Genomic DNA, 26,858 nt, shown 5'->3' on the forward strand with positions numbered 1-26,858 from the left:
AACAAAGTAGCCCACTTATTCATTCATGGGATGTGGGCATTGCTGGGTAGGCTGGCATTTATTGTCCATCCCTAGTTGCCCTTGAGAAGGTGGTGGTGAACTGCCTTCTTGAACTGCTGCAGTCCATATGGTGTTGGTACACCCACAGTGCTGTTAGGAAGGGAGTTCCAGGATTTTGACCCAGCGACAATGAAGGAATGGCGATATATTTCCAAGTCAGGATGGCGAGTGACTTGGAGGGGAACTTCCAAGTGGTGGTGTTCCCATCAATCTGCTGCCTTTGTCCTTCTAGATGGTAGTGGTCGTAAGTTTGGAAGGTACTGTCTAAGGTGCCTTGGTGATTTAAGGTGAATGGCAAAACAGCCAATAGCAATATTGTGGAAGGTTTTTTATGTCGTGTGCGAAATCATATTCCCCAAGTCATCAATTCCAAAATCCTTAGCTACAAATTCCCCTCTATGCTCCTTTGCCCCATCTCTGTCGTTTAATGCAGTTCATATTGTGTTCTGATTCTGAAATACTATTCATTTCTCATCCTATACCCTTCCACCCAGTATTAGTGACAGAACTTCAGCCAAAGCATTTCTGCACTCTCTGGAACTTTCATATTATGGGTGGAATCTTACCTGCTTTAAAAAATAATTGCTGGTTGGTGCCATTTGTGGCTCCCAACTTTGCACTTGCTGGCAGTGCACCAGCTGATGCGATCTTACAGAGGTGGCCACGTAATTGACCCCCTCAGCATCCGCCATCCAATTAAGGGTGGTGGGTGGGTTCCTGATGCTCCAGGCCTAAGCAGAAGTGGGCAATGCCACTCTAGGAGGGGATGATGTGAGGATGCCTCCATCTTGAGGTGCCCTTTGAAGACGTTTCCTTTTTTTTAACAGGGTCTGCAGCTGCAGCTGTTGCCCTCCAGTACATTCTGTTCCGGGGTGAGGAGGTAGGGTGTTAAATACAGAAGACCTCGTAGGACCCTCAGCTAGCCACTGACAGGTCTCTCAAGGCACCTGCCAGGCTTTAACCTCTTTGGGGGGGCGGGGGGTGCTGTCCACTGCCAGAAAATTCCCAGCATCACACACACACTGCCCACAACAGGGACTTACGTATTCAAACTGGCTACCCACCAATGCTGAGTTTCCACTCCACCTCAGGTAAGGTCAGCCAGAGGCGGGAACTCACTGGCCCACCAGCCCGATGCCTTCCAGTCCTACCTTTCTCTGGATTCCCCTTTCAATCTGCCTCGGTGGGATCGTGAGATTCTGCCCTTTGTCTCCTCGAATGACTTCATTAACACACCCGTAAACGATACCTCAAAGCTTTTTTTGGCCGCAATCTACGTCACCTCTTTCATCCCTCCTGCTCACTTCTCCCATAACGTATCCTTGGATGTGTTATCATTACCTGAAAGCAATTTGTTGGACTTCGGTATTTTTCACCAGTGCAAAAAGGTCGACACGGGATGTCAGTAGACAATCTGTGCAAAGTGCTTTACAAAGTCCAGCCTGGGGAATTCTCTGTCAAGAACTTGTATTGTTTACAACTCTGTCCCTCGTATGCGTGCGTGCACGCGTCCGTCCATCCGTGCGTCCGTCTGTCCATCAAATTAAAATCTTGCATCGTGTACATCTGTTACACTTCAAAGTGCATGTCACAATTGCACCCAGTAGCTTAAATGTTACGTTCCTAAAACAGCAATAAATCACAAATAAACAATTAGGGAGCCTACTAATGAACAAGTTGCATCATTAAAAAGGGATAAAAATGAGAAAGAAAGACAGTGATTTCCTGCTAGCTTCACTTAACCTTTTTCAAAGTATAACAACCAGGAGGTCAATGCCTTTGGATCAACATCAGAAAGGAAGTAATTACGGCTTAAATTTTAAACCAATTAAAAATCATTTCAACACTATCCAGTTACTCCATTGCCAACATTCACTTTATCCTTTATATCAATGCCACAGGATTTCCACAACTGTAGGTGCATCGTAAACTATCATCAACCCGACAAATATATGGATACCATCCCCGGAGCACCAGGGTTTGGGTGTTTGCTCACCTGTCACACAGCAGACATCTGGATGATCCCAATGCTGCCAGACTATCAGTATGGAATATATTTCTCTCGCTACATAAAGGAAAATACATATTGATAATTAATATAGATATGTTAATATGATTAGATGAAGAGCGTTCAGGAGGAGGCTTGTGTGGGCAATAAATGACAAGATAGACTAACTGGACTGCATTGCCCCTCTTCTGTGCTGTAGACTGATTAGGACCAAGTTTTACTTCACTCAAAGCCCATTCACTTATGCAAAAGTAAAATCAGGTCTCTGCAATACCTCTTTAACCTACCTTATTTGGTGTGACTCCAACCTCACAGCTTGGTAGGACTAAAGACTGGGCACGTGATTTACTACACAGTGAACTTCGACCATTGGCTGGTTCATGGGGTAAGGCAATAAGCAGAGAAACTTCACCCCAGGGAGCAGAGAGTTATCAGCCCAGGACTGACTCCAAGAAAGCGATTGCAGAAATGTTTTATTGCTAGGAGGAAACGAAGAATCAGGAGTAGGGCACTCGAGACTGTTAGGCCATTCAGTTAGATCATGGCTGACCTGCATGTTAACTTCATCTATCTGCCTTACTTTGGTAATCTTTAGTCGATTGCCTAACAAAAATCCATGAATCTCGATTATAAAATTTTCAGTTTCAATATGACAACGTCAATGTATATGCTGTAATATACTGGGAATCCATCAAATCTAGAAGAGTAATATAGATTAAATAACAATGCAGATATGTTCACAGAAAGGTCGGATGACCTGAATTCTGATTACTCAGGGGAGCCCCTCAGATCTCCTTGTAAAGCCCACAGAGTCTGTGGACCCCAGTTTGAAATCATTCATTTTATACACATTACACACTTGTTTATAGGAGGACATTGCCGAGGGGAACATTATGAGAGATTTTGGATTCCCTGCCAGGAGTAATAAATCACTCATAGAATATAAGATGGAAATTTAGGAACAGCATTTTCTTTTCTAAAGCATTATGCACATCCATAGATAATCAGGAAACATGATCATTTACAGCACTATAACTTTTAACAATTACAATAAACTTGATTACATGTTCCTGTTCCGTCTCAGATTTCACGATATTAAAAATGTTAGATTTTTTAGTTACTAATAGGAAATGCAATTTCACATTCAATGAGCAAATCTTCATAGTTACTGATTGGAAACTTGGCATCTGAACTGCTTCCCAGGACACAACTGCTATGCGTAGGTTGCTAACAGTGCAGAAGCACAAAGAATTGACAGGACACCATTTGGTGTTGATTTTATTGGGAAACCAAGCAATCTGGTTTTAAATGTGATGGTTAGCAGCTGTTAGTAATTTCATCAGGCATAGCAAAAAGAGTTAATGTTTGAAAATCCTTTATTTGGAGGGATAAAAAGTCATATTGAAATCAATAGAAAATATTTGCTTGATTTTTGGCTCAAGGGCATGGTTATGGCCAAGATGCTATGACCAGCAACCAGCAATGTGCTATGACCAAATTAGCCAGAGTCAAGTCACTGTTGAGATGCCTTGGCCTTATTTTATTCAAATTAATTTGCCCTGACAAGAAGATGGCAGATGAGATACTCAAAACGTGCCTTCAATTAAGGATGAATAAAGCTTCAGATAGTCAAAGGCCAAGCCAATTCAAATTTTGAAATTTTCGGTTGATCTGAGCCAAGCTGGAACCTATCTTAAAATTTGAGAGCATCAGCTCTGACTTGCCCCAGTACTTCTCACTGCTCCTGAAAGTGTCAACTCCTGCTGGGTTAACACCATGGGTGTTGAAAATCTCACCGAAATGCCCATTTCTTTGTATATATGTCGCAACAGTGAATCTTAACAGGCTATTAAACTGTGGAGCCCTCATAACTGAGCACAATTCTGCCTCATCAAACATCCACAAATGTGCACTTTCCTGCACAGGTCACTGGATAGTAATCAGGAGCAGGAGCTCCAGTTGATTTTTCCTCTCTCTAGTCCAGGGGCCTGGAATCAATTGTAGTGCCTTTATTACTGCTTTGGCTAAGATTAACTAACTCGATGCAGACTTGGGACTGATGGTGAAACACTGCACATGTCAATACAACACTGGAGATTGGACTCTGAAAGAAAAAAAATAATGAGATTGTGCCATATTCCATTAAAACAGCAAAATTCTCTCATTTTAGTTTGGAGCCTATGTCACCCATATGACATCATAATTTAACCAAAAAAGAAAGCCATTGTACAGATTGTGGACAGATTCATTTTGATGTCAATGTTGAGGAAGGATTATGTATAACTCAGTGATCTAAATATTGACCCATAGGTTTCAATGAATAAATGTTTCAATGCAGGGAAACAGAGGCATATTTAGACAGTAACACTGTAGTCTTGCAAATCTGTGGTAGCTGTTCATGTAAATCTAAACTATTTGGGCAGAATTTTCCCAACCAAGTGGAAGTGGGTTCCAGTGCATACAGAGTAGGAAAGTTCTGGAAAATGAGGTTGAGTTGGGATCCCAATGTCTTCCCGTCCTCTTCGAACTTTTCCTGGGGTGCGTCCTGAGTCCTGTGACAAACCCTGGTGGTCTGGCAGGAAGATAATTAAAAAGACAATTAAGATCCTTTCTAACAATGATTACCTTCTGTCCCAACAGTGTACAGCTTCCACTCTGTGTCTGCCTCTCACCAGAATCACTAAAGTGAGTGCATCGTAGGAAGAACTTCTTTGTGAAACTGACAGGCTAGGAAGGCTTTGATCAGTGAAGTCGAAGAGCTCCAGGCATGGTGAGGTTACAGGCTGCTAGTCAAGCACTTGTTCTCTCAGATAGTCCTAGCACTGCTTGATAGTCGATTACAAGCCTTTTGGAAGGCACTTCACCTGTTTAGAACATCACTCGCCTTCAGTTGCACTTCCTTATTGCCAGACTTCACAATGGTATGAGAACAGCTTATGCAGCTACATCTTCCACTTCCACTGATGGACAAGAGCAGAAGTCACACCACCAACAGCTCCAGCAGCAAAAGGAGCAACTCTAGCAGCAGCATTAACTGTCTTTGCCTCAACTGCACACTCTTCTACAGAGCAGATGGAGTGGATGCCAAGATCAAACTGAAAGGAAATAAGACGCCCCCCATCACAAAGTCTTCATGCAGAGAATCAGCTCTCTTGACATGGCTGCTCACTAGTGCCTTAGGGGCTCAGACTATCTTGGCAGGTCGCATGTTGGTATTTGCAGTCTCTTAGAAGAAGTTCTCCTTCCCAATAGAGCAGCAGGGTATACATTGGCAGTGAATTTCAAAGTGGGTCTCGTTTTAATGAGATTAAAACAATGCTTGGGTGCAAAATGACATTGGCAAAATAAAGGAAATATTGGATGCAGTTTCAGCTCTAACTATTGGAATGCACCTACAGAGGAAGTTCCAGGCCCTGAAAATCAACACAAAAAGTATGAGGTGGACAATATTCTAAATATAAATTATTGGATTGCAATATATTAAAGGTATGTCAATATCACTATAAATGGCCACTGTAGCAAATATTCATTCTTATCAAACAGATCAATATGATTATGCAAGCATAACAGCATTAGACCATTGAATTGAAATGCTCACTTCACATTACAATTGATAACAATGTAAAAGACCTTTGCTAGTCTCTATTTCATCACTGTTCAATTTTGTTCTCCAAGAACTTTTCCCTAATGCTCCTTCAAATTCTGTTCCTTCCCCTCCTGCTCTATGTCAATGGAACAGAAGTAGGCCATTCAGTCCCTCAAGTCTATTCCACCATTCTATTATTATCATGGCTGATCCGCACCCCACCTCCATTTAGCCACCCTTCTGCTAAATTTGTGCTGTACTCCCTCCAAGGTCAATACATCTTTCCTGAGGTATGGTGCCCAAATCTGAATGCCGTACTCCAGATGGGTTCTGACCATATTTTTGTACAACTGAAGCATAATTTATTTCCTTCGAATTCAAATCTCATTGGTGATGAAGGCCAAGGTTCCATTCACCTTTTTGATTATGTTTTTTATTTGTGCACTGGTTATTAGGGATTTCGGTACATAGATGCCAATATTTCACAGCCCTTGGCATCTCCCACAAAGGAAATATTTTGAGTTTTTTTCTCAGACTGAAAGTAGATGACATCACGCTTCCTTACATCAAACTTCAATTGCCATAGGCTTTCCCACTCACTTGGTGTCCCTTTGTAATTTCCTGCTCTTATTCACACAACCTACAATGAGGGTTAGATTGGGCCGAGTAGCACCTGTTTTCAGTTTCTAACCTTTTCCTTTCCCAGCCTGGAAACTTTTCCCTCCAAAACTCACTTTCACAATGTGAGTTTTCTAGGAAGCTTCTCCCCTTAGTTAAAGCTAGACAAATTTTCCAGCCTTCTTTTAATTTGGTCTTTCCAATCCAAACATGACCTCCCAACCATATTCTTCTACATTGAACGATAGTGACTTTCAGCCTTTAGCTGTTCTCTCTTTCTCCCAGACTCTAGCTAAATTGACTTGTCTATGAACTTTCAAGGATACCTTAGAAACCCTTCCCCTCTTAAAGCCCATTTCCATGGCAATGTGAATCATATAGGCCTTGGATCCAGGTAGAAATGCTAATTAGCTATCTTTGAGAACACAAAGCTCTTTCATCTTGCCACTAAATGGATGGTTTAAAGCGCAATTCATTACAACCTGACATTCTCAACACTTTTCTGGGACTTTGGAGACTCACAATCTATCCACTGTTAGCACACAAGCTGTTGCCATTGTCTTTAATTGTAAGTACCTTGCACCTGCTTCCCAGCAAAACTTTAATCCCTAGCAATTAAACTGCCCAGGTTTGATGTCAGGCAGACTTCAGGACAGCTCACATGACCACCTTAATTTTACCTTATTAGTGTAAATTTGCTGCAAGCCCCTTAAATTAAAGACGCTGGCCAGAATTTTCTAGCCCCTTATGCTGGTGGGTTCTTCCGGTGCCACCGATGTGAACGGAGATTTCAATGGCTCACCGGCCCACTGGGAACACGCTGTGGTGGAGGGGGGGGTGTTGTGGGGGGGCTGGTTTGGGGGGGCGGGGATGCAGGGGGACTGGAAAGTTCCGGCCATTGTTTCAAAACATCTTATAAACCTCACAACTGTAACAATTAAAGATTACCCAACAGTAGGAAGGAATTAAAGGATGAGATTTGTAGATAAATTAATCAATCATGCATCAATAATCAAGTTAAAATTGCAGATTTTATCCAAAATAAATTGCCTGAGGGGAAATATTTTTAGGAAGCTGGGAGGATTTTTCAATGTGCTTAGGACTATTATCTCAGTAAAGATATTGCTATGCGAAATAGGAAGGAAGCAATACTTGACCTGGTCTGGGAGCAGAAGCCAAAAGTAAGGAAACAATTCAACTAGGTCCAGGTTAAAAATAGAATAGGGGAATAGAATAGAATTTTGAAGAAGTAAATTATAGCAAAATAAAAAGCAACCATTCCAAGATTAAATGGAAGGCAAGATTGGCAAAGAGTCATATAAATTATATAAGTAAGGGCAGGATTTTCAGGTCGTCAGTTGGGCATGGTGGGCAGGCCCGGGGAGGGCCGTGAAATGGTTAACCACCCGCAATTGGTCCCCGACTGCGATTTCACGCTGGCAAGCCAATTAATGGGCAGCCAGCATGAAAGGCACGCTGGGAAGCTCAGCACTGCCGGGGTGGGGGCGGGAGATGTGCAGTCACTAGAGTCTACGCATGCGCAGGGGAGCGCGCACACTGAAAGCCCCCTGAAGGCAGGGAGCTGAAGAACATTAAAATCAAAAATAAAGACTCCGAAAATGTGAAAAACATGTCCCCACATAAGACTCACTCACATGACATGTAAATGTAATAAAAATTATGTCAAAAAATGTTTTCTTAAATTAATGTTGGAAACCTCATCTCACCCGTGGATGAGTTTTCCTAAAAAATCCAAAGACCGCCTGGCCTATTCGCCTGCCCGGTCAGCGAAAAATAGCTTTTACTTAATTGATTAAAGGCCTTAATAGGACTCTTAAATGTTGGCAGGCGTGCTGCTGACTCTCGCGTGTGTCCTCCGACCGAAATATCATGCGAGTGTGCGTTAACATTGGGGCGCTCGCCCGTCATCGCGTGCTATTTTACACCCGATTGGGTTGGGCATGTGCCTGCCTGCAAAACGTAAAAGCCTGCCCTAAGAAACAGAAATTGTGCAAGTCAAATATTTTCCAATAAACAATTAAGGGAATGCGTTGAAGGTTGTGCTTCCATGGATGACTGGGAGAATAGACCAAAGTTAAATGTAAAAAAAAATTAAGCAGTTAACTTACATGCAGATAATAAAAGTGAAAAGTAGGACAGTATAAAACCTAGGGAGATTAGAAAGTTTAAGAGGGAATGTCAGGCAAAACTATCCAAAAGTAGCTTTTGTAGTCATATTAGTAAGAGCTTAAAAGGAAAATATTGCAGTTGCTGGAAATCTGATATAAAACTAGAAAAAGCTGGAAAAACCCAGCAGGTCTGGCAACATCTGTGGAGAGAGAAACAGAGTTAATGTTTCGAGTCGTTATGACTCTTCTTTAGCCCTGAAGTACATATGCAGATGTATTACATTGAGGTTCCCGAATTCTGATGGCGGGAGACATGACCCCCCATCGATGGACTGAGTGGACGATCGCAAGCTGGCTTCACGATGTCGTGAAACCGATTTTGGCCTTCTATCGACACTGTCTGTTCATGCCACCCAACACACCCGACACCAGCGGGGATGAAAAATTCCACCCATAGAGTCACCAACAGTGATTCCTGGAGCTTTCTGTTTAAGGACAAAATATGTGAAACAATTTAATCAAACTTTAGCTGAACAAATCACTGGGAACTGATAGTTAACATTGAGGGTCCTGTGGGATGTTAGGGAAGACATAGAAAAGACTCGGACTATAAATGAGCAAAATTCCGTGCAAAGGACAATTTGTGCCATCGGACTGGAAAACACAACACCCTTCTTCCAAAAAGAAGACAGTGGTAAGCCAGGAAGTTATAGGCAATTAGTCTTATTTCAGTTGGTGGCTCACTACCATAACCAATAAAATGAACTGAAGTCACTAAGCACTTGGAGAAACTTGGGCCAGAATGTTCCCCTCGTCGGGCGGGCTCAGCGGAAGCGGGCAGGGGCGGTAGGGCAGCTGACTGGCACCTGCGATCGGCTCCGCTCCGCGATTTCACATGGGCGGGCCAATTAAGGCCCGCCCTGCATGGATCACGAGTGGCAGCGCTGAGCACTACCTGTGCGGGCAGGGGGAGGAGGGAGAGCTGGGCCTCATGTGCAGTTCGTGCGAAAGAGTGCCTCAATCTCCCTGGGGCACGGAGCTGCCTCAGGGAGATTGAAGCTCTTTTAAAAAAAATTATTAAAGACAATAAAATTTTAACGAAACATGAGCTCTCATGTGATTGTGTCACATGAGATGGGACATGTTTTTAATGTCAAAAGAAAGTTTTTATTTAATTTGTGTTAGCTTTAGGAAACCTCATCCCGTTCATGGGTGAGGTTTTCTAAAAAATGTAAAGACCGCTTGGCCTTTTCGCCTGCCTGCCGACCATTAGGTTGGACAGGCAGTGTAAATTTGAAGTTAATTAGTTCATTAATGGCCTTAATAGGCCTTTCAATTATCGGCGGGCACGCAGCCGCCTCTGGCACCCGCCTGCTGAACAAAATAGCGTGCGAGCGCGTGATGACATCAGGACGCACACCCGATGTCATCACGCATCATATTACGCTCATGCATGTCGGACATACCGAACGTAAAATTCTGGCCATGAATTAACAAAGATCAATCAGCACAGGTTTCTAAAGGATAGGTTACCTCTGACTAACCCAGTAGAATTCTGAGAAAAAAATAACAAACAAATGTAATTCTGTTCTTTTTCTTAAATTGCTGTATTAAAAGTAACCTAAATTTTTCAAGTGAACTGTTTTTTAACACAGTGAGCATTTAATAAATTGGTCTTTAAAATACGTTGATGTAACGAAAGAAGCTGTTACATTTCATCCCTCCAAATTTCAGCAGAAGGAATATTAAGCTCACAAAGGCGTGCATGGAAATGCACAACATCCTGGATAAGTGAGCTGGGGCATATACAACGGTTTAAATATATCTTCCTTTAATCTACACCACCAATAAGCTTCATGCAAACCAAAACAGTTATTCTCCAGGGTCATACATTATCATGTCCATCTGGTAGTGTGTCACAGGCAGAGACTAAGTTTATTCCATTCAGTCGGTTACTAAGTAAAAAAAGCAATAGTGATTTTGAAATGAAACAAATCTCGAAGAATTATAAAAACGAGATTTGAATGATTCCCCTGTGTTTGAAATGGAGTCCTTCAAGAAGACTTTGACCTATGATATTGCAGTACAGTGATTGTTCCTCTTCAATGTTTAATTACAGTATGAGAATTTCACAAGAAGAATGGTAAACTTCCATTTTAAAATTATCATGCCATGTACAAACACTGAAATATGCCATAAAAGTTAACAGAACTCAAGAAAATGTTTATTCATATTTTGTCACAACATTCTTTCAGCTACCTTATATTGTGATATCTAAAGTATCAACCTACAACTGCATAGATCTGTATAGCATCTTAGGTGTCCAAATATTGACAGAGCGTATGTTCTATTTAGGTTCGAGCTGCATGTTGAATCCTTTACAGGGAACTCACGAACCTGATGACATAATTATTCTTACATTATGTCTTTAGGAAAATACATTGAATTTAAAATGCGTGAAAAGGGGAAGGATTTCTCAACGGTTCCCTATTTGTGCGACATCAAAAACAATGTTGTTCAGCACTGCAAAGCCAACTTTGCATTATATACCTTTATTTTTAAATAATATCACCAAAATATGAGTGATTAGATAGCAGATTATGGGCAAATCAGGGCTGAATATTTGGGCACCCCCGAGGTCAGTGAAGGAAGTGGGTGGGCCTGAGACTACCCGGCCATCATGCTGTTTTCCTGACCATGTTCCTGGTGTTGGCCATTTTGTCCAAGGCAGGTCCCGGGCTGGCAGTGCTACCAGCCCCACAAAGTGGTGGGAAGTTAGACTAATTAAGAGCCTTGTTAGCCATAGTTAAAGGAGAATAAGTGGGGTTTTCTAGTCAGCCTCTAGTTTTCAAAAGCATTGTGAGGGGCAGTTTAACTGCCATGGAGGTGAGCCCCCAACAGTATGCCGGGGTGGGGGAGGGGGGAAAGGTCAGAAGTGGGGCAGCACTCTAGGAAGGCTCCAACTGCCTTGATGTGGGTACAGTCAAAGGCTGCCCTGTAGAGATCGCCCATTATCTCCACAGTCTTTCCTTGGCTGCTTTTTCTCTTCTTTACTTACAGCTTTTAAGGGGTTGGGGAGAGGGTACTTCCATGTTGAAGCGCCCTCTTAGTTATTTGCCCTTTACTGCAGCGTGCTGCTTCTCTCAAGCTGGAAGGCCTCTGATTGACCCTGTAGCTTCTAGGGCCTGCCTGCGACTGTTAATTGGACAGGGAACCTGTCTCCATTGCCAACAAGGGGGCGTCTCCATGAAAATCCCACAGTCATTGTTTCCCATTGAGGAGCTGGTGCAGTTCAAGACCTGGAAACAGCCCTGACTTCTGTTTCCCACCCCAGAGGGAAAATTCAGCCCCAGGCATTTGAATGGGCTGAATTTTTACACCTTGGCCCACAATTTGAAAACTTGGACTCCAGTATTAATCTCCTGTAGCCCATTTAGCCTGATCTGTCCTCAACATTACAGTAGCACAATCCAGTCCAGCATATTATCCAATAACATTGTTGGTCCTGAAATTCTGAGTCCCAATGGTCTGCCCTGAATTTCATATGTTCGGGCAGGACCTGCACTTGCCCATGAGCCCAATACTAACTTCATCAGAAATCTCACAGTCAGTGAATTAGAATGTTGCTGTGTGGGACAAAGATGTAAATTCTCCCCAGCCATAGGTCATTTATACTGAGAGATCTGGAAGATATGTGGTCACAAAGTATTGGATTAAGCAATTTAAGGCTGCGACTGTCATTTTTCAAGATGGACTGTCATTAAAGCAGAAATGGTAACCCCCTATCAACATCAGAAACTGAACTAGACCAGCCATATAAATACTGTTGCTACAAGAGCAAGTCAGAAGCTGTGAATTCTGGAGGGAGTAACTCACCTCCTGACTCCCCAAAGCCAGTGCATCATCTACAAGGCACAAGTCAGGAGTGTGATGGAATACTCTCTACTTGCCTGGATGAGTGCAGCTCCAACAGCATTCAAAAAGCTTGACATCATCCAGGACAAAGCAGTCCGTTTGATTGGCAGCTGATCCACTAGGTTAAACATTCAGTCCTTCCACCACCCACATACATTGGCTTCAGCATGTGCCATCTACAAGATGCACTACAGCACTCACCAAAGTTCCTCAAACAGCCCCTTTTAAACCTGTGACCTCTACCACCTAGAAGGACAGTGGCAACAGATGCATGGAAATACCACCACCTACAATTTCCCTTCCAAGCCACACACCATCCTGATTTGGAACTATGTCATCATTCCTTCACTGTTGCTGGGTCAAAATCCTGGAACTCCCTCCCTAACAGCACTGTGGGTGTACCTACGCCACATTGACTGCAGCGATTCTAGAAGGCGGCTCACCACCATCTTCTCAAGGGCAATTAGGAATGGGCAATATAAATGCTGGCCTAGACAGCAATGTCCATGTCCCAAGAAAGAATTTTAAAAATGCAGGCAGTAGGATGAATGCATGGTTCTAAGAGGAACAAGTAAGAAAAGAGCCTCAAACCTCTCAGCAAGTAATATCAATAATTTTCTAATAGAAAGTAAACACGGGAGTGCTGGAATAAGGAGATGAGAACAAGTCATACACAACTCAGGATCACCCAGTAAGAGATGGTATAGGCACTGACTACCTAACTTCCAGGAGGCTCCTCCAGTGCAGGAAGAAATTCAATGATCTTGCAATGTCAGCAAAGGTAAATGTGATTGCAACAGATTACTATTCATCAATATTTTAAATTTTATAAACAGAACAATATTAGCTCAAAAAGTACAATAACCAACTTAAGTATGTATATATAAGTGAATTAATTGAACTGTATTGAATCCTCCACATGGAACAATTACATTATAGCCTTGGAGAATTCTGCATACCATTTGAAGAAACATTTTTTCTACAGGGATCCCATAAGACAATTGATACAAATTCTCCAGTAGTTGTCAAAAAAACTCATCCATGATTCAAAGTAACAATCATTATGTTATCATAAAGGAGAAGATTGCACATAAATTATGGGAAGTCCAAGCTATTATGTCAATAAGGCAACAAAATCCAAAACTGTATATATATAAACATTTTTTGTTGTTGCTATTTTTAAAATGAACTTTCTGCTGAACCAAAAAGATGGCTGCTACAAATTACATGACCACAGGATTGGCCCTTTGTTCTGGAAGCTACCAACAGGAATTACAAGAACAAAAGAATCCTGTTTACATCGTCATGGAATCTCACAACCAATTGTAAGGACATTATAATCACAAAGCCAGGGGACTCACAGATCGAAAATTGTTATTCCTGCAGAGTTGTTAACAGACCCATCGCACACCTGGGACCACCCAGGTCTATTTCAAAGGTGAGCCATTGAGGGGACAATGGATGTAATTTGCATCTTGATAAGCTTACCACTCTAGCAGAGTCAGGGGGTCTGCTGAGACAATAGCTTCCAAACATGAACCTCAATATAGATGGTAATTCTTTCAAAAGTTAATGGCTGGGATATTATCACTTCTGAAACCAAAGCCAGTCCCTTCTGACATCATTGTGGCAAAAGAAGGTCACATGACTTGAGTGACCATTTTGAAATCTCTTTATTTCTTTGAAAACTGAGAAACCCTCAGACTGCTGCTTTAACACCAGCCCAGGAAGAATGCCAGCTCCCAGCTGACCATGCAGTTGGCCATCATTTCTCAACTCCTTATAAACTGTTTGACTTTAAATTCCTCTGATCATCGCCTGCCAAGCTGTCTAAACGTAGAAAGCCCACTGTGCTGCAGCATCATTTGTTTCAAGGACTTTCGCGTTGTTGTCTCCAATCAGAAACTTGTCTGGACTCATCCCCGCCATGAAGGAAACGCCCTCTTGACTTTGACTTCTCAGACTTTGAAAATTAGGTGAACTAGTAGTCATTTCTGTGGTTCTTTTATTGTTGTTGCCCAAAACTGTAAATCTTCCTCTTTTCTATCCCCCCTTACTATATATATATGTGTGTGTGTATGTGTGTGAGTGTGTGTGTGTGCACTGTGTATGTGTGAAGTTGCAAACAATTCCACCTCAGGTTTAAATGTGAGCCAACTAACATTCTGAGTTAATTGTAACATGAGTTTGCTGCGAGTTATTGGTAAATTAAATCATACAAACTGAGGGTTTGGGGAAACACGTCACAGCCTACTTTAAAAATAATTCAAAAACACTTCTGCTTGTGGACAGACAGGGAGAGGATAAAGAAGTTCAGCTTCTCTCCCTCCTGCCATAACACTATCAAAGGAATAATAAGAGATATGTGGCCATTATAATTCCAGCAGAAGAAGGAATCAGTTGAGATACTGGAATCCCACTCAGCTGAGTCAGTGAAGAAAACAGACAGGAGGGATTGCATGGACATCCTCCACCCAGGGTTGACAATGCACACTAACATTCAGACAATCCAAGCTGATTTCCATTTTCTGATATTCATACTCTGGGAAGACACTTCCATAAGCACTAATGTAAGAAAACAACAGCTAGCATCAAACCATTTTATTTCTCCATTGTGAAGTGGAAGCAGATAAGAAGGAGCAGAGAGATAACATAATCCAATGATAAGACCCTCAACAGAATGGATGGCCAGCAAGAATGCCCACACCATTTACCTTTTCACATGCAACAAGAAGGAAGCCAGAGGTAGTGGAAGTGGACAAAGTTGTTCCAGTGGTGGCTAAGGGAATGTCAGCCTCAGGAGAAGAAAATTTGAGCAATGATCTCAGGATCCTGCTATAAAAAGATTGTATTCAAGCATTGAAAGCACTGCAAAGCTTCGCTCAAAATGTATAGCAGTTGACAAGCATTGCTGGCAGAGTCTAATGATTTCCTATAAGGCAATGTCAGAGTGGGTTTCTCAACGATGCCTGGACCAAGTGACAGATATGAACATACAAGCATACACATTGGCAGCAGAAGTAGGCCACTCGGCCCCTCAAGCCTACTTCACCATTCAATAAGATCATGGCTGATCTGATTGTAACCTCAACTTCCCCTAACCCCAATAACCTTTCACCCCCTTGCTTATCAAGAATCTATCTAGCTCTGCCTTAAAAAAATATTCAAAGGCTCTGCTTCCAAAGGAAGAGTTCCAAAGACTCACGATCCTCTGAGAGAAAAGTATTCTCCTCGTCTCTGTCTTAAATGGGTGACCCATTATTTTTAAACAGTGACCGCTATTTCTAGATTGTACCACAAGAGGAAACATCCTTTCCATATCCACCCTGTCAATACCCCTCAGGACCTTGCATGTTTCAATCTTTCCTCATGAGACAACCTGCCTATTCAGGTATAAGTTTAGTAAACTTCCACTAGTGTAATGATGTAATAATCTTTGCTTATGTTCCACACACCTACACCTTGCAGACTTGGCTCATCAGATCCAAAGTACAAGTTTTGTCTGGTCACAGGTCGGTGGCAATCAATATCCTGATTCTATGGCCAGTGGGAAGGCTGGATATGGCTATGACTCCCCTCAGAACAGTAAGATTAGAGAGTTCTTTGTTCACTTTCTTCAGATATCTTCATAGGAGGAAGAAAGCAAGATTCTATCCAGGACACCATTTACTCTCAAGGGATACCTGAAGTAGACAAAGCAAGTTAGGAAGAACATTTTTCATGTTTACTATATAAAGGGTCCATTTCACAAAGATGAAATAAGAGAGCCAGAGTTTTCAACCAGAAAATTACTATCATCCTTGATAAAACAAATCTGAAATTTAAAAAGAATGTTATTAAATCATTAAGAAAATTTTAAGCAGATTACACGTCTGTGACACACCTGTAGAAAAATGTTCACATTCGCCCAGCACATCGCTTTGCCAAGAACATTGAATTTCAGTTCCAAATTTTAAATGGAAAAAAATAACAGGCATTCACACAACACGGCTTCCCTCCTTTATTTTTCTTTAATAGGCAGCCTTAATCCAACTGGAGATTTGCAGGCCCATGTTTTTGAGGGCTTATGATGCATAAACTTATTTATATTTATGAGAGTAGTTGATGGGGACAGAGCTGCACTTTTGACATCTCCTGTACACCATTTGCGTAAAAGTACTTCAGAGTCTTTTACATGAACCTGTCCACATTTTTATCGGCTACGGCAGAGGTCTGCATTAATCTGCCTCCGGGAGTTTTTTTGTGCTAAATTACTTGAATACCACTGGCACTGAATTTAAATATGTTAAGTTCAGTCCTTAACACTTAGCCCAGAAAATGGGTGGGGCAAAGTAAAGTGGAAGGTGTCAACTCCTTATAACCATCAAACTTCAAACAGGCCCAGACTTTAGAGCAGAAATTCCTTGAAAGATCCTATCTGTACTGCTCCATTACTTAGAGCAGGAGCCATATAGAAAATAATTGTACAGCAGGCCTGTGCCAATCAGGAAAAATATTTAGACTCACCCTATTGTGTTCTCACACGCAGGCCTCACAGCCACCCTCCACAAATGTTGTCCTTCCCTTCCATCCACACAAGGCATTTATAACACTCATAACTCTCTGCTTTCTCTTCTTTCAGGAGAAGAGAGCACACAATCTTGGGAAATGCAGGAACTCAGGTGGAGCTGGGAGGCAAGGGTGGTGACAGTCCAGTGACAGGAACCCTTTGGCCACTAGCAATGCTTACCCATCTGACCCACTGGGGACGAGTTCTTGTTCCAGAATGTTGCAGGTTCAGTAATGATCTGCTGTGAATATCTGAGACCCTGAAACACTGGCACTCACACATCTCGAGAGAGCTGATTCTCAGCCTGTAGGCCCTTTGTTAGGGGGGGATTTTGCCTCCTTGAAGCTAAATCTCTGTATCCATCCCCTCTGTCCTGTAGACTAGTATGTGGCTGAAGAGAAGGCAACTGGTGCTGCTGCTGATTTTGGCGGTAGTGCCAATGTTTCTTTGGTTCTTTATCAGAGGTGCAAGGTGGAATTGCATAAGCTGCTCCCATGTCAAGGTGAAGGCTGGCAGCAGGAAAGTGCAGCAGAAGGTGTGTGACATGCAAGACAGATGAAGTGAATTCAGCAGCCTCTCACCTGACCATGGCTGGAGCTCTTCAGTTTCATAACTGATCAAAGGCTTCCCACCCTGTCAGTTTCACTGAAGAAGCTCTTCCCATTGTGTACTTGCCTGCTTGACCTTGCTGAGTGCTGATAGCTCAGCAAATAAGACTGCTAGTTGTTAAAAGCCAAAATGAAGGGTTAACTTGAAATGAAGGATTACCTTGCTGATAGTCCCAGGGGAGGGTTCCCCATTTACCTTCAAGTCCACGAAGGTGAAACCGGAAAGGCGACAGGTGATGTCCAAATCCCAGCAACATGACATCGCTTTTGGGAGATTTAACTCCTCTCACACACATCCAAGCCTGCCTCCCTGGGGCAGATAAAACTCCCCCCATTCACTTACACAGAGTTAAAAATCGGGCCCTGAAACCCCACCAATTCTCAGCAGGTGAACTTTGCCGCTTTGAATTTGTTAGAAGAGTACATTATGGTAATCGAGTGTTACAGGGAACAAACCCACCCCGACATCTATCCTGCCCACAAAGCTCTTCTACCAAAAGATAAAGAATGACATTGACTGTTATCAAAAGGTCCATCAGCGTAAACAGCTAATCCTCTAGTTGAAGGAGGAAAGCATTGAGGGAGGTGGACGACAGAAATGTGAACATAATTGAGAGCAAAACAATTCTATAAGAGATAACAATATTCCATTGTGAAATCAGTAATAACCATTAGTTAGTGGCTACCAAATATTAAACATCACTTTTGATTCAGGTCATGCTTCTATACATCATTTTTTGGGGTCTTTCATGTCATCAAACTAAATTGGTTTTTGCAGCACATTTTTCATTCATGGGAGACTGAAGCAAAATAGTGAGTCTCTAGGTTTTTGAGCTGGAAGCATAAATCTATGTTTGGCAAGGAACTTCAAGGAAGGAGGAGGTTCTGAACATGAAAGAAAACCATTTCCTCTGGATTCCTCATCTGGTGGAATTTGGCCTCCAGGCCTGTCTAATTATCTGGTGCTGCTGTTTTAATAGTAAGGGCCGCAGTCTGTAGATGAGACAGAAGAATAAGGCCGTAGCTGTACAAATAAAGTCCCAAGGATTAAGGAAAAAACTTACATACCAAATGTTCTTGTATGTTTACTCTGTTAGCTTAAAACTAAATATAACCTATTTTGCTTTAGCCATAAACATGTTCTACTTAAAAATAAGTTTGTACTGTGCTTTTTTTTTTAAAGGTTAGCCCACACTTTATTTCTGTTAAAAGTAAGTTAAGTCCTTTCGAAGCAAGCATCTTACTGCTGTCACCATGGGCTGAATTTTCACCAAACCGGGATGAGTCAGCAGCCCTTTAAAAATGGCTAGTGAGTCCAGATTCTGGGATTCCCAATCCCATTCCCAGGGTTTCCGGTTTTCGGGCAGAATTTTCAACTCGTAGCCCCTGCCAAAGCAATGGGATCAGTAGCGGGTCAGGAACCCAAATGGTGAAAGAATGGGCCTTGCCTTGGTTGCTTAATTGAGCCATGGCATCAGCATCCCACTTTGGGTACCCCAACCAATTAGAGAAGTTGTGTGGGACCATGTGCTGGGTGTTTCAAAGGAAGGATTTCTAGTTAAAGGGGCTGTGGCAGGGATCAGAAATGCTCAATTATGCATGGATCTTTGAGACTGCAGTATAGGAATGGAGAGGAGACCTGGGTAGGCTGCTCTCTAAGCATCTCATTCTTATCTGGAGGTCTTTCTTCAGGATGAGAGGGATTTCAGTAAAGTAAACTTTCCCAAAGACAGGAGGAAGAGAACAGACTCTGCAAACAAACGGGTGTGCATGGAAGTGACCGAGGAAATCAGAAGCTGGCTGTGGTCCTTTCAACTGTTACAGGTGTGGGCTGGCTTGTGTCACAAACCCGCACCCTGCATTCCCAAACTGTCTGGCTCCATTGCAGGGACAGGCATTTCCTAGTCCCCTGCAATTTTCATGGAGTCAGCCCAGCTTTTCAAAGAGTCATGATTCATGGCACCTCAGATATGTCATAAACCATTGTCTGTCTGATGGAACCTTTTGAAAGGTAAGTTCAAAATGTCCTCCTCATGCTCCCCATGCCAAGATAAGATCCTCCAACTCCCACCCCCCCTCCACCCCCATGGTCTCTCATGCTCCTATGCTAAGGTATGCCTCCTCACCCACCCCCCATGGCCCTTATGTCCCCACCCCCCCAAGCCAAGCTATGGCACTTCCATACCCACTCACCCACTATACATTGTATAGAAGCAATGAATCCTATAGTGACAGTAGGGTATATAATAAACACTTTTAAAAAGTCATTCATTGATAACTTTCCACTTTCATACAAAAAAATTCCTTTTGCTACAGCCCAATAAAAATGCCAATCATCCAGACCCTTTAAAGTATCATAGCTGAAACTGCAAGCACTTGAAATCTCTTTATCATGTGTAAATAAACATTGTGAAATTGACAGCATCTTTCAGAGAGCCAGAGCTGTCACTCAAGCAATATTTTCTCTGGGGCTTAGTTGCCCCAACTGGCAAATGGATTTCTGGGCTCTCAGCCAAGCCTCATAATGCATTCTTGAAGCATCCATTGTTCTTATACTATGTATAGGAATGGGTATAGAAGAACCATAGCTCAGAATGAGAGCACGAGAGGCCATTGGAGTTGTTTGGGGGCATAGCTTGGCATGGGGGCAGGAGGGGCCATAGGGGGTAGGTGGAGAGCATGATGTGGCATGGGAAGTGTTGGAAGCTGAGGGGGTGTGAGGTCTGAGGGCTGGAGGACTTTCTGTTTTTATTCTAACAGGGTCAATGTCCTACAGCACTAAGGTTGGCCTTTTAAACAGCCTGCCCGGCACCTGACAGCCCCTATGGCTGCCTCCAAACTTTTTTCCCAGGTTGGCTGGCCTGGCTACCTCATAGCTGCCCCCCTCCCCTCACTCACCCCCATCCACGCAATGAAAATCCCGTCCTTATGGAGAATTTTCCTGATTTCCACTGCCCAACTTGAAGATGAGAATCTAGCCCTATGTGCTCAGTCATCTAAAGGGACTTTGGGCTGAAATTTTGCTCCTCACTGGCATCTGGAATTGCGCTGGAAGGAGCCTGCAAATGATTATCCAATTGGCTATCCAACACTGTTCCCGATGGAGACTATTTTGGCTATCGTGGGTTTGGGGTATTTGAAGGCTGCCCACCATCACAATCTTTGACAGCCCTGTTAAAGGTAGGTCATGGAGGCTGACTGTGATTTTCCAGGTGGCCTCCAGCTTTGCAATGCGACAAAGGGCAGATCAACTGCCTGGAGGTTGGCATCCAGCAACAGGCACTGCAGGAAGGCTCACAGCCCTTCTTGATGCCTGGATAGGGGCACAGCCATAGGATCTCCTGTAGAGGGCCCCTCCACCACCACTGTGGTGGCCTGTCTGCTTTCTGTATTTTTAAATTAAAGTTTTAAAAAGTGGCTGAGAGAGCACATTCTTGTTAAAGAGTCCTCCCGGTTACTTAACTGCAGCCAGGTGCTTCTCTGAAGCTGAAAGGCTTCTCGTTGGTTCTTCAGCTTTGAGAGCTGGTCAGCTGCCTTTAATTGGACAGGGAACCTGTCTCCAGGTCAATTAAGATCTCACCCAAGTGAAAATCTTGGCTTTGATCAGTTTCCCACTGGAGGCGGGTTTGGGACCTGAAAACAGTTCCAACTCTTGTTTCTGCCTCGGTGGGGAAAATTCAGCACTTTGTGTCTTATTTTTTGCATGATTTTTGAAAGAAAGGGGGATTGAAATTGCTGAAAAAAGATATTTTTTTGTAGCTTTCTGACTTGTACTCATCAGGACAATTGCAAAAATACCAATATCAGGGAGAAGCAACAACTTTATACTGTATGAGAAAAGAGTGCTGATTGGTTGGCAAGTGAACTTTGATTGGCAGAGGTGTTGCCATGGAGAATGCACCAGTTAATGGTGACTGACAGTTAACTGCTAAGCATTGTTTGAAATTTTAAGCTAAGCAGATTGACTCTGATCCTGTGCAGGCAGAAAAAGCATGTAAACAAAATAAGTGATAGCCATTCGCTGGTTCGTGCCTCAAGGCAATGCCTTGACCAATCAGAGTCAAGCTGCTTGGCTTAAAAGCCGCTCCCACCTTACGGTTGGTCTGGTAGGTAGAGACCTGCCCATGAACCCCATTAAAAACGATGTGGTGCTGCCTGCGAAGCCTTGTGCTGATGACTGCAAGTGCTGCCCGAAGCAGGCTAGGCAAACCAACCTTGATGTCCCAAGCGAAGTGCAGCTCGCCAGCTGCACATCGCTTATGCAATCACGCCGACATACCTGGATGATCCAATGTGTGGCGATGATTCCAGCAAGCATGGCTTATCATGAGATGCTAAAGTATTGAAAATCGGTTCCCAACGTGCAATGGTGGGAAACACAGCCTCCCATTGACAGGTGGAGTGAGCAATCACAAACGACGTCATAAGACCAATTTTTGTGATCTGCTTATATTTCTGTTCCTGCCCGCTATGACGTCCGTTGCAAACAGCAGCAGACAATTCCACCCAATGACTTTACAAATTGATTGGGTCATTCAGATACAAAGACTCTGGCTGACTCAAACTCTCAAGGTATGAAAGCCACAACACAGGATGTATAATCAACGTAGACACCCACCTTATTTGGAGAAGGACTTTAGACTTGAAACAGGTCACATGATAAAACAGCCATACATTTGCTTTAATGGGTGCCCATTACAGAATATGTCTGACCTTCCTTTCCACTGAAAAAATAAAGGCCAGTTTTATACTCCAGTTGAAAATTACCCCCAAACTGTTACCACCAAAGAAATATTTGGAAGCAACAGTCGTTCTTATAATAGGACAGTGTTCGATTACTCAAAGGGTTTAGGAAATATGATAAATGTGTGCAGCTAACAGTGGGAATTTGGACATGGATTGAAAAATTACTGACTTTATTATCTTCTACTACTAAATGCTGCACCAATTAGTGCGCAAGCAAACAAGGACAGCTGTAATTAAGCAACATGGACAAAGCTCTCTGAGGGCTCATGAAGTTTACCTGGTAAGTAAATGAACTATAGACATCAGGAAAGTGCCTGATTTGCTTTCCAGGTTGCACTGAATTAGCAAGACCTGGTTGGGTTGTAATCATTGCCCTCAATGCCCCTGAATTAGGGATCAAATATATCAGCATGGTTCATGATCCTGACCATTATTCGATGACTATTCAAGTGAATTTGTGTAGATCTTGAATAATGGGTCAAAATAAGGTACCTTAAACAAAAATTAAAAAATACCTGGAAAAACTCAGCCGGTCTGGCAGCATTGGCGGAGAAGAGTACAGTTGACGTTTCGAGTCCTCATGTCCCTTCAACAGAATTAAGTAAAAATAGGAGAAGGATGAAATATAAGCTGGTTTAAGTGGGGTTGGGGGGGGGGGGAGAAAGAAGGGGTGGGGGTGATTATTGGGACAAGCGAGCAGTGATAGGAGGAGATAACCAAAAGATGTCACAGACAAAAGAACAAAGAGGTGTTGAAGGTGGTGAGATTATCTAAAAGAATGTGCTAATTAAGAAAGGATAGCAGGATGAGCAAGGTACTGTGGGGGTGCAGTGAAATAAGACCAAAAGGGCATAAAAGGTATGGATAAATGATTGGTGGAATACATTAAAAATAATGGAAATAGGTGGGAAAAGAAAAATCTATATAAACAAAAAAGCAAAAAGGAGGGGAAGAAACGGAAAGGGGGTGGGGATGGAGGAGGGAGTTTAAGATCTAAAATTGTTGAACTCAATATTCAGGCTGTAAAGTGCCTAGTCGGAAGATGAGGTGCTGTTCCTTCAGTTTGCGTTGAGCTTCACTGGAACAATGCAGCAGGCCATGGACAGACATGTGGGCAAGAGAGCAGGGTGGAGTGTTAAAATGGCAAGCGACAGGGAGGTTTGGGTGATGCTTGCGGACAGACCGAAGGTGTTCTGCAAAGCGGTCACTCAGTCTGCGTTTGGTCTCTCCAATGTAGAGGAAACTGCACTGGGAGCAACGAATGCAGTTGAAGGAAATGCAAGTGAAATGCTGCTTCACTTGAAAGGACTATTTGGGCCCTTGGATGGTGAGAAGAGAGGAAGTGAAGGGGCAGGTGTTGCATATCTTGCGTTTGCATGGGGAGGTGCCATAGGAGGGTGTTGGGGAGTAGGGGGTGATGGAGGAGTGGACCAGGGTGTCCTGGAGGGAATGATCCCTACGGAATGCCACCGGGGGAGTGAAGGCAAGATGTGTTTGGTGGTGGCATCATGCTGGAGTTGGCTGAAATGGCGGAGGATGATCCTTTGAATGTGGAGGCTGGTGGGGTGATAAGTGAGGACAAGGGGGACCCTATCATGTTTCTGAGAGGGAGGAGAAGGCATGAGGGCGGATGCGCGGGAGATGTGCTGGACACGGTTGAGGGCCCTGTCAACTATTGTGGGTGAAAAGCCTCGGTTAAGGAAGAAGGAGGACATGTCAGAGCAACTGTTTTTGAAGGTAGCATCATCAGAACAGATGCGACGGAGGCAAAGGAACTGAGAGAATGGGATGGAGTCCTTGCAGGAAGCGGGGTGTAGTCAAGGTAGCTGTGGGAGTCGGTAGGCTTGTAATGGATATTGGTGGACAGTCTATCAACAGAAATTGAGACAGAGAGGTCAAGGAAGGGAAGGGAAGTGTCAGAGTTGGACCATGTGAAAATGATAGTGGGGTGGAGATTGGAAGCAAAATTAATAAATTTTTCCAGGTCCCGACAAGAGCATGAAGCAGCACCGAAGTAATCATCGATGCACCGGAGAAAGAGTTATGGGAGGGGGCCGGAGTAGGACTGGAACAAGGAATGTTCCACATACCCCATAAAGAGACAGGCATAGCTGGGGCCCATGCGGGTACCTATAGCCGCACCTTTTATTTGGAGGAAGTGAGGGGAGTTGAAGGAGAAATTGTTCAGTGTGAGAACAAGTTCAGCCAGACGGAGAAGAGTAGTGGTGGCTGGGGATTGTTCGGGCCTCTGTTCGAGGAAGAAGCTGAGAGCCCTCAGACCATCCCGGTGGGGGATGGAGGTGTAGAGGGATTGGACGTCCATGGTGAAGAGGAGGCAGTTGGGGCCAGGGAACTGGAAATTGTTGATGTGACATAAGGTGTCAGAGGAATCACGGATGTGGGTGGGAAGGGACTGGACAAGGGGAGAGAGAAAGGCATCAAGATAGCGAGAAATGAGTTCCATGGGGCAGGAACAGGCTGACACGATCGGTCTTCTGGGACTGTCCTGTTTATGGATTTTGAGTAGGAGGTAGAAGCGGGCCGTCCGAGGTTGGGCGACTATCAGGTTGGAAGGAGATGAGGTCAGTGTCAGACTTGGAAACAATGGCTTGATGTTCAGAGGTGGGGTTATGGTCCATGGTCCCCAGCTATGTCTGTCTCTTTATGGGGTATGTGGAACATTCCTTGTTCTAGTACTACTCCGGACCCCTCCCGATGATTACTTCGGTGCTGCTTCATGCTCTCGTCGGGACTTGGAAAAATTTATTAATTTTGCTTCCAATCTCCACCCGTCCATCATTTTCACATGGTCCATCTCTGACACTTCCCTTCCCTTCCTTGACCTCTCTGTCTCAATTTCTGGTGATAGACTGTCCACCAATATCCATTACAAGCCTACCGACTCTCACAGCTACCTTGACTACAGCTCCTCACACCCCGCTTCCTGTAAGGACTCCATCCCATTTTCTCAGTTCCTTCGCCTCTGTCGCATCTGTTCTGATGATGCTACCTTCAAAAACAGTTGCTCTGACATGTCCTCCTTCTTCCTTAACCGAGGATTTCCACCCACAGTAGTTGACAGGGCCCTCAACTGTGTCCAGCCCATCTCCCGCGCATCCACCCTTACACCTTCTCCTCCCTCCCAGAAACATGATAGGGTCCCCCTTGTCCTCACTTATCACCCCACCAGCCTCCGCATTCAAAGGATCATCCTCCGCCATTTCCGCTAACTCCAGCATGCTGCCACCACCAAACACATCTTGCCTTCACCCACCCCGGCGGCATTCCGTAGGGATCGTTCCCTCCGGGACACCCTGGTCCACTCCTCCATCAGCCCCTACTCCTCAATCCCCTCCTACGGCACCTCTCCATGCAAACGCAAGATATGCAACACCTGCCCCTTCACTTCCTCTCTCCTTATCATCCAAGGGCCCAAATACTCCTTTCAAGCGAAGCAGCATTTCACTTGCATTTCCTTCAACTTAGTCTACTGCATTCATTGCTCCCAGTGCGGTTTCCTCTACATTGGAGAGACCAAACGCAGACTGGGTGACCGCTTTGCAGAACACCTGCGGTCTGTCCGCAAGCATCAGCCAGACCTCCCTGTCACTTGCCATTTTAACACTACACCCTGCTCTCTTGCCCACATGTCTGTCCTTGGCTTGCTGCATTGTTCCAGTGAAGCTCAACGCAAACTGGAGGAACAACACCTCATCTTCCGACTAGGCACTTTACAGCCTTCTGGACTGAATATTGAATTCGACAACTTTAGATCTTGAACGCCCTCCTCCATCCCCACCCCCTTTCCGTTTCTTCCCCCTCCTTTTTGTTTTTTCAAATAATTTATATAGATTTTTCTTTTCCCACCTATTTCTATTATTTTTAATGTATTCCACTGATCATTTATCCATACCTTTTACGCCCTTTTAGTCTTATTTCACCCCACCCCCACTGTACCTTGCTCGTCCTGCTATCCATTCTTAATTAGCACATGCTTTTAGATAATATCACCACCTGCAACACTCTTTGTTCTTTTGTCTGACATGTTTTGGTTATCTCCTTCTACCACTGCTCGCTTGTCCCAACAATCACCCCCCTCCTTCTCTCTCCCCACCACCATCACCCCCGCCCCCCCCACCCCACCATTTAAACCAGCTTATATTTCACCCCTCTTTTACTTTTATTTAGTTCTGTTGAAGGGTCAAGAGGACTTGAAACGTCAACTGTACTCTTCTCCGCCGATGCTGCCAGACCTGTTGAGTTTTTCCAGGTATTTTTTATTTTTTGTTTTGGATTTCCAGCATCCGCAGTTTTTTGTTTTTTATTTTAACAATAAGGTACCGTCACTGATTTAATATTCTGCTCACAGTCACTGTAAAAAGCTTGCATGTGAATATTTAAAAGAGATTGTGAAGGATGACTGTAGCCAAGTAGGAAGTTAATTCTTCAGGGGAGGAAGGAGAAGGGTTTAAATTGATGGAAAAGATAAAAAGGAAAGTATTTTTATGTGGAATAGTGTGTAGTTGAATAATATAAAAATAATTGGCTGTGCAGTTGTCTCCAAAATCAGGAATAAATTTTGCTGATATTTAATATTTTTGATCTGATCATTACTAATGGATCAGTAGTTGCATTCACT

The 26,858-nt window shown here is 43.5% G+C and overlaps 1 long non-coding RNA gene across 1 annotated transcript in view; it reads right to left on the reverse strand.

Moving 5' to 3' along the window:
- Positions 1-1,643: 1,643 nt before the first annotated feature.
- Positions 1,644-26,858, reverse strand: part of LOC121294036 — a 55,720-nt gene continuing 30,505 nt past the window's right edge. The window contains exons 2-3 of the long non-coding RNA XR_005946682.1: positions 2,057-2,125; positions 1,644-1,683 (exon numbers count right to left, since the gene is read on the reverse strand). This is a non-coding gene — a long non-coding RNA (uncharacterized LOC121294036). The remainder of the gene's footprint in view (positions 1,684-2,056; positions 2,126-26,858) is intronic.

Source organism: Carcharodon carcharias, chromosome 23 (assembly GCF_017639515.1).
Source record: "Carcharodon carcharias isolate sCarCar2 chromosome 23, sCarCar2.pri, whole genome shotgun sequence".
Classification (NCBI taxonomy): domain Eukaryota; kingdom Metazoa; phylum Chordata; class Chondrichthyes; order Lamniformes; family Lamnidae; genus Carcharodon; species Carcharodon carcharias.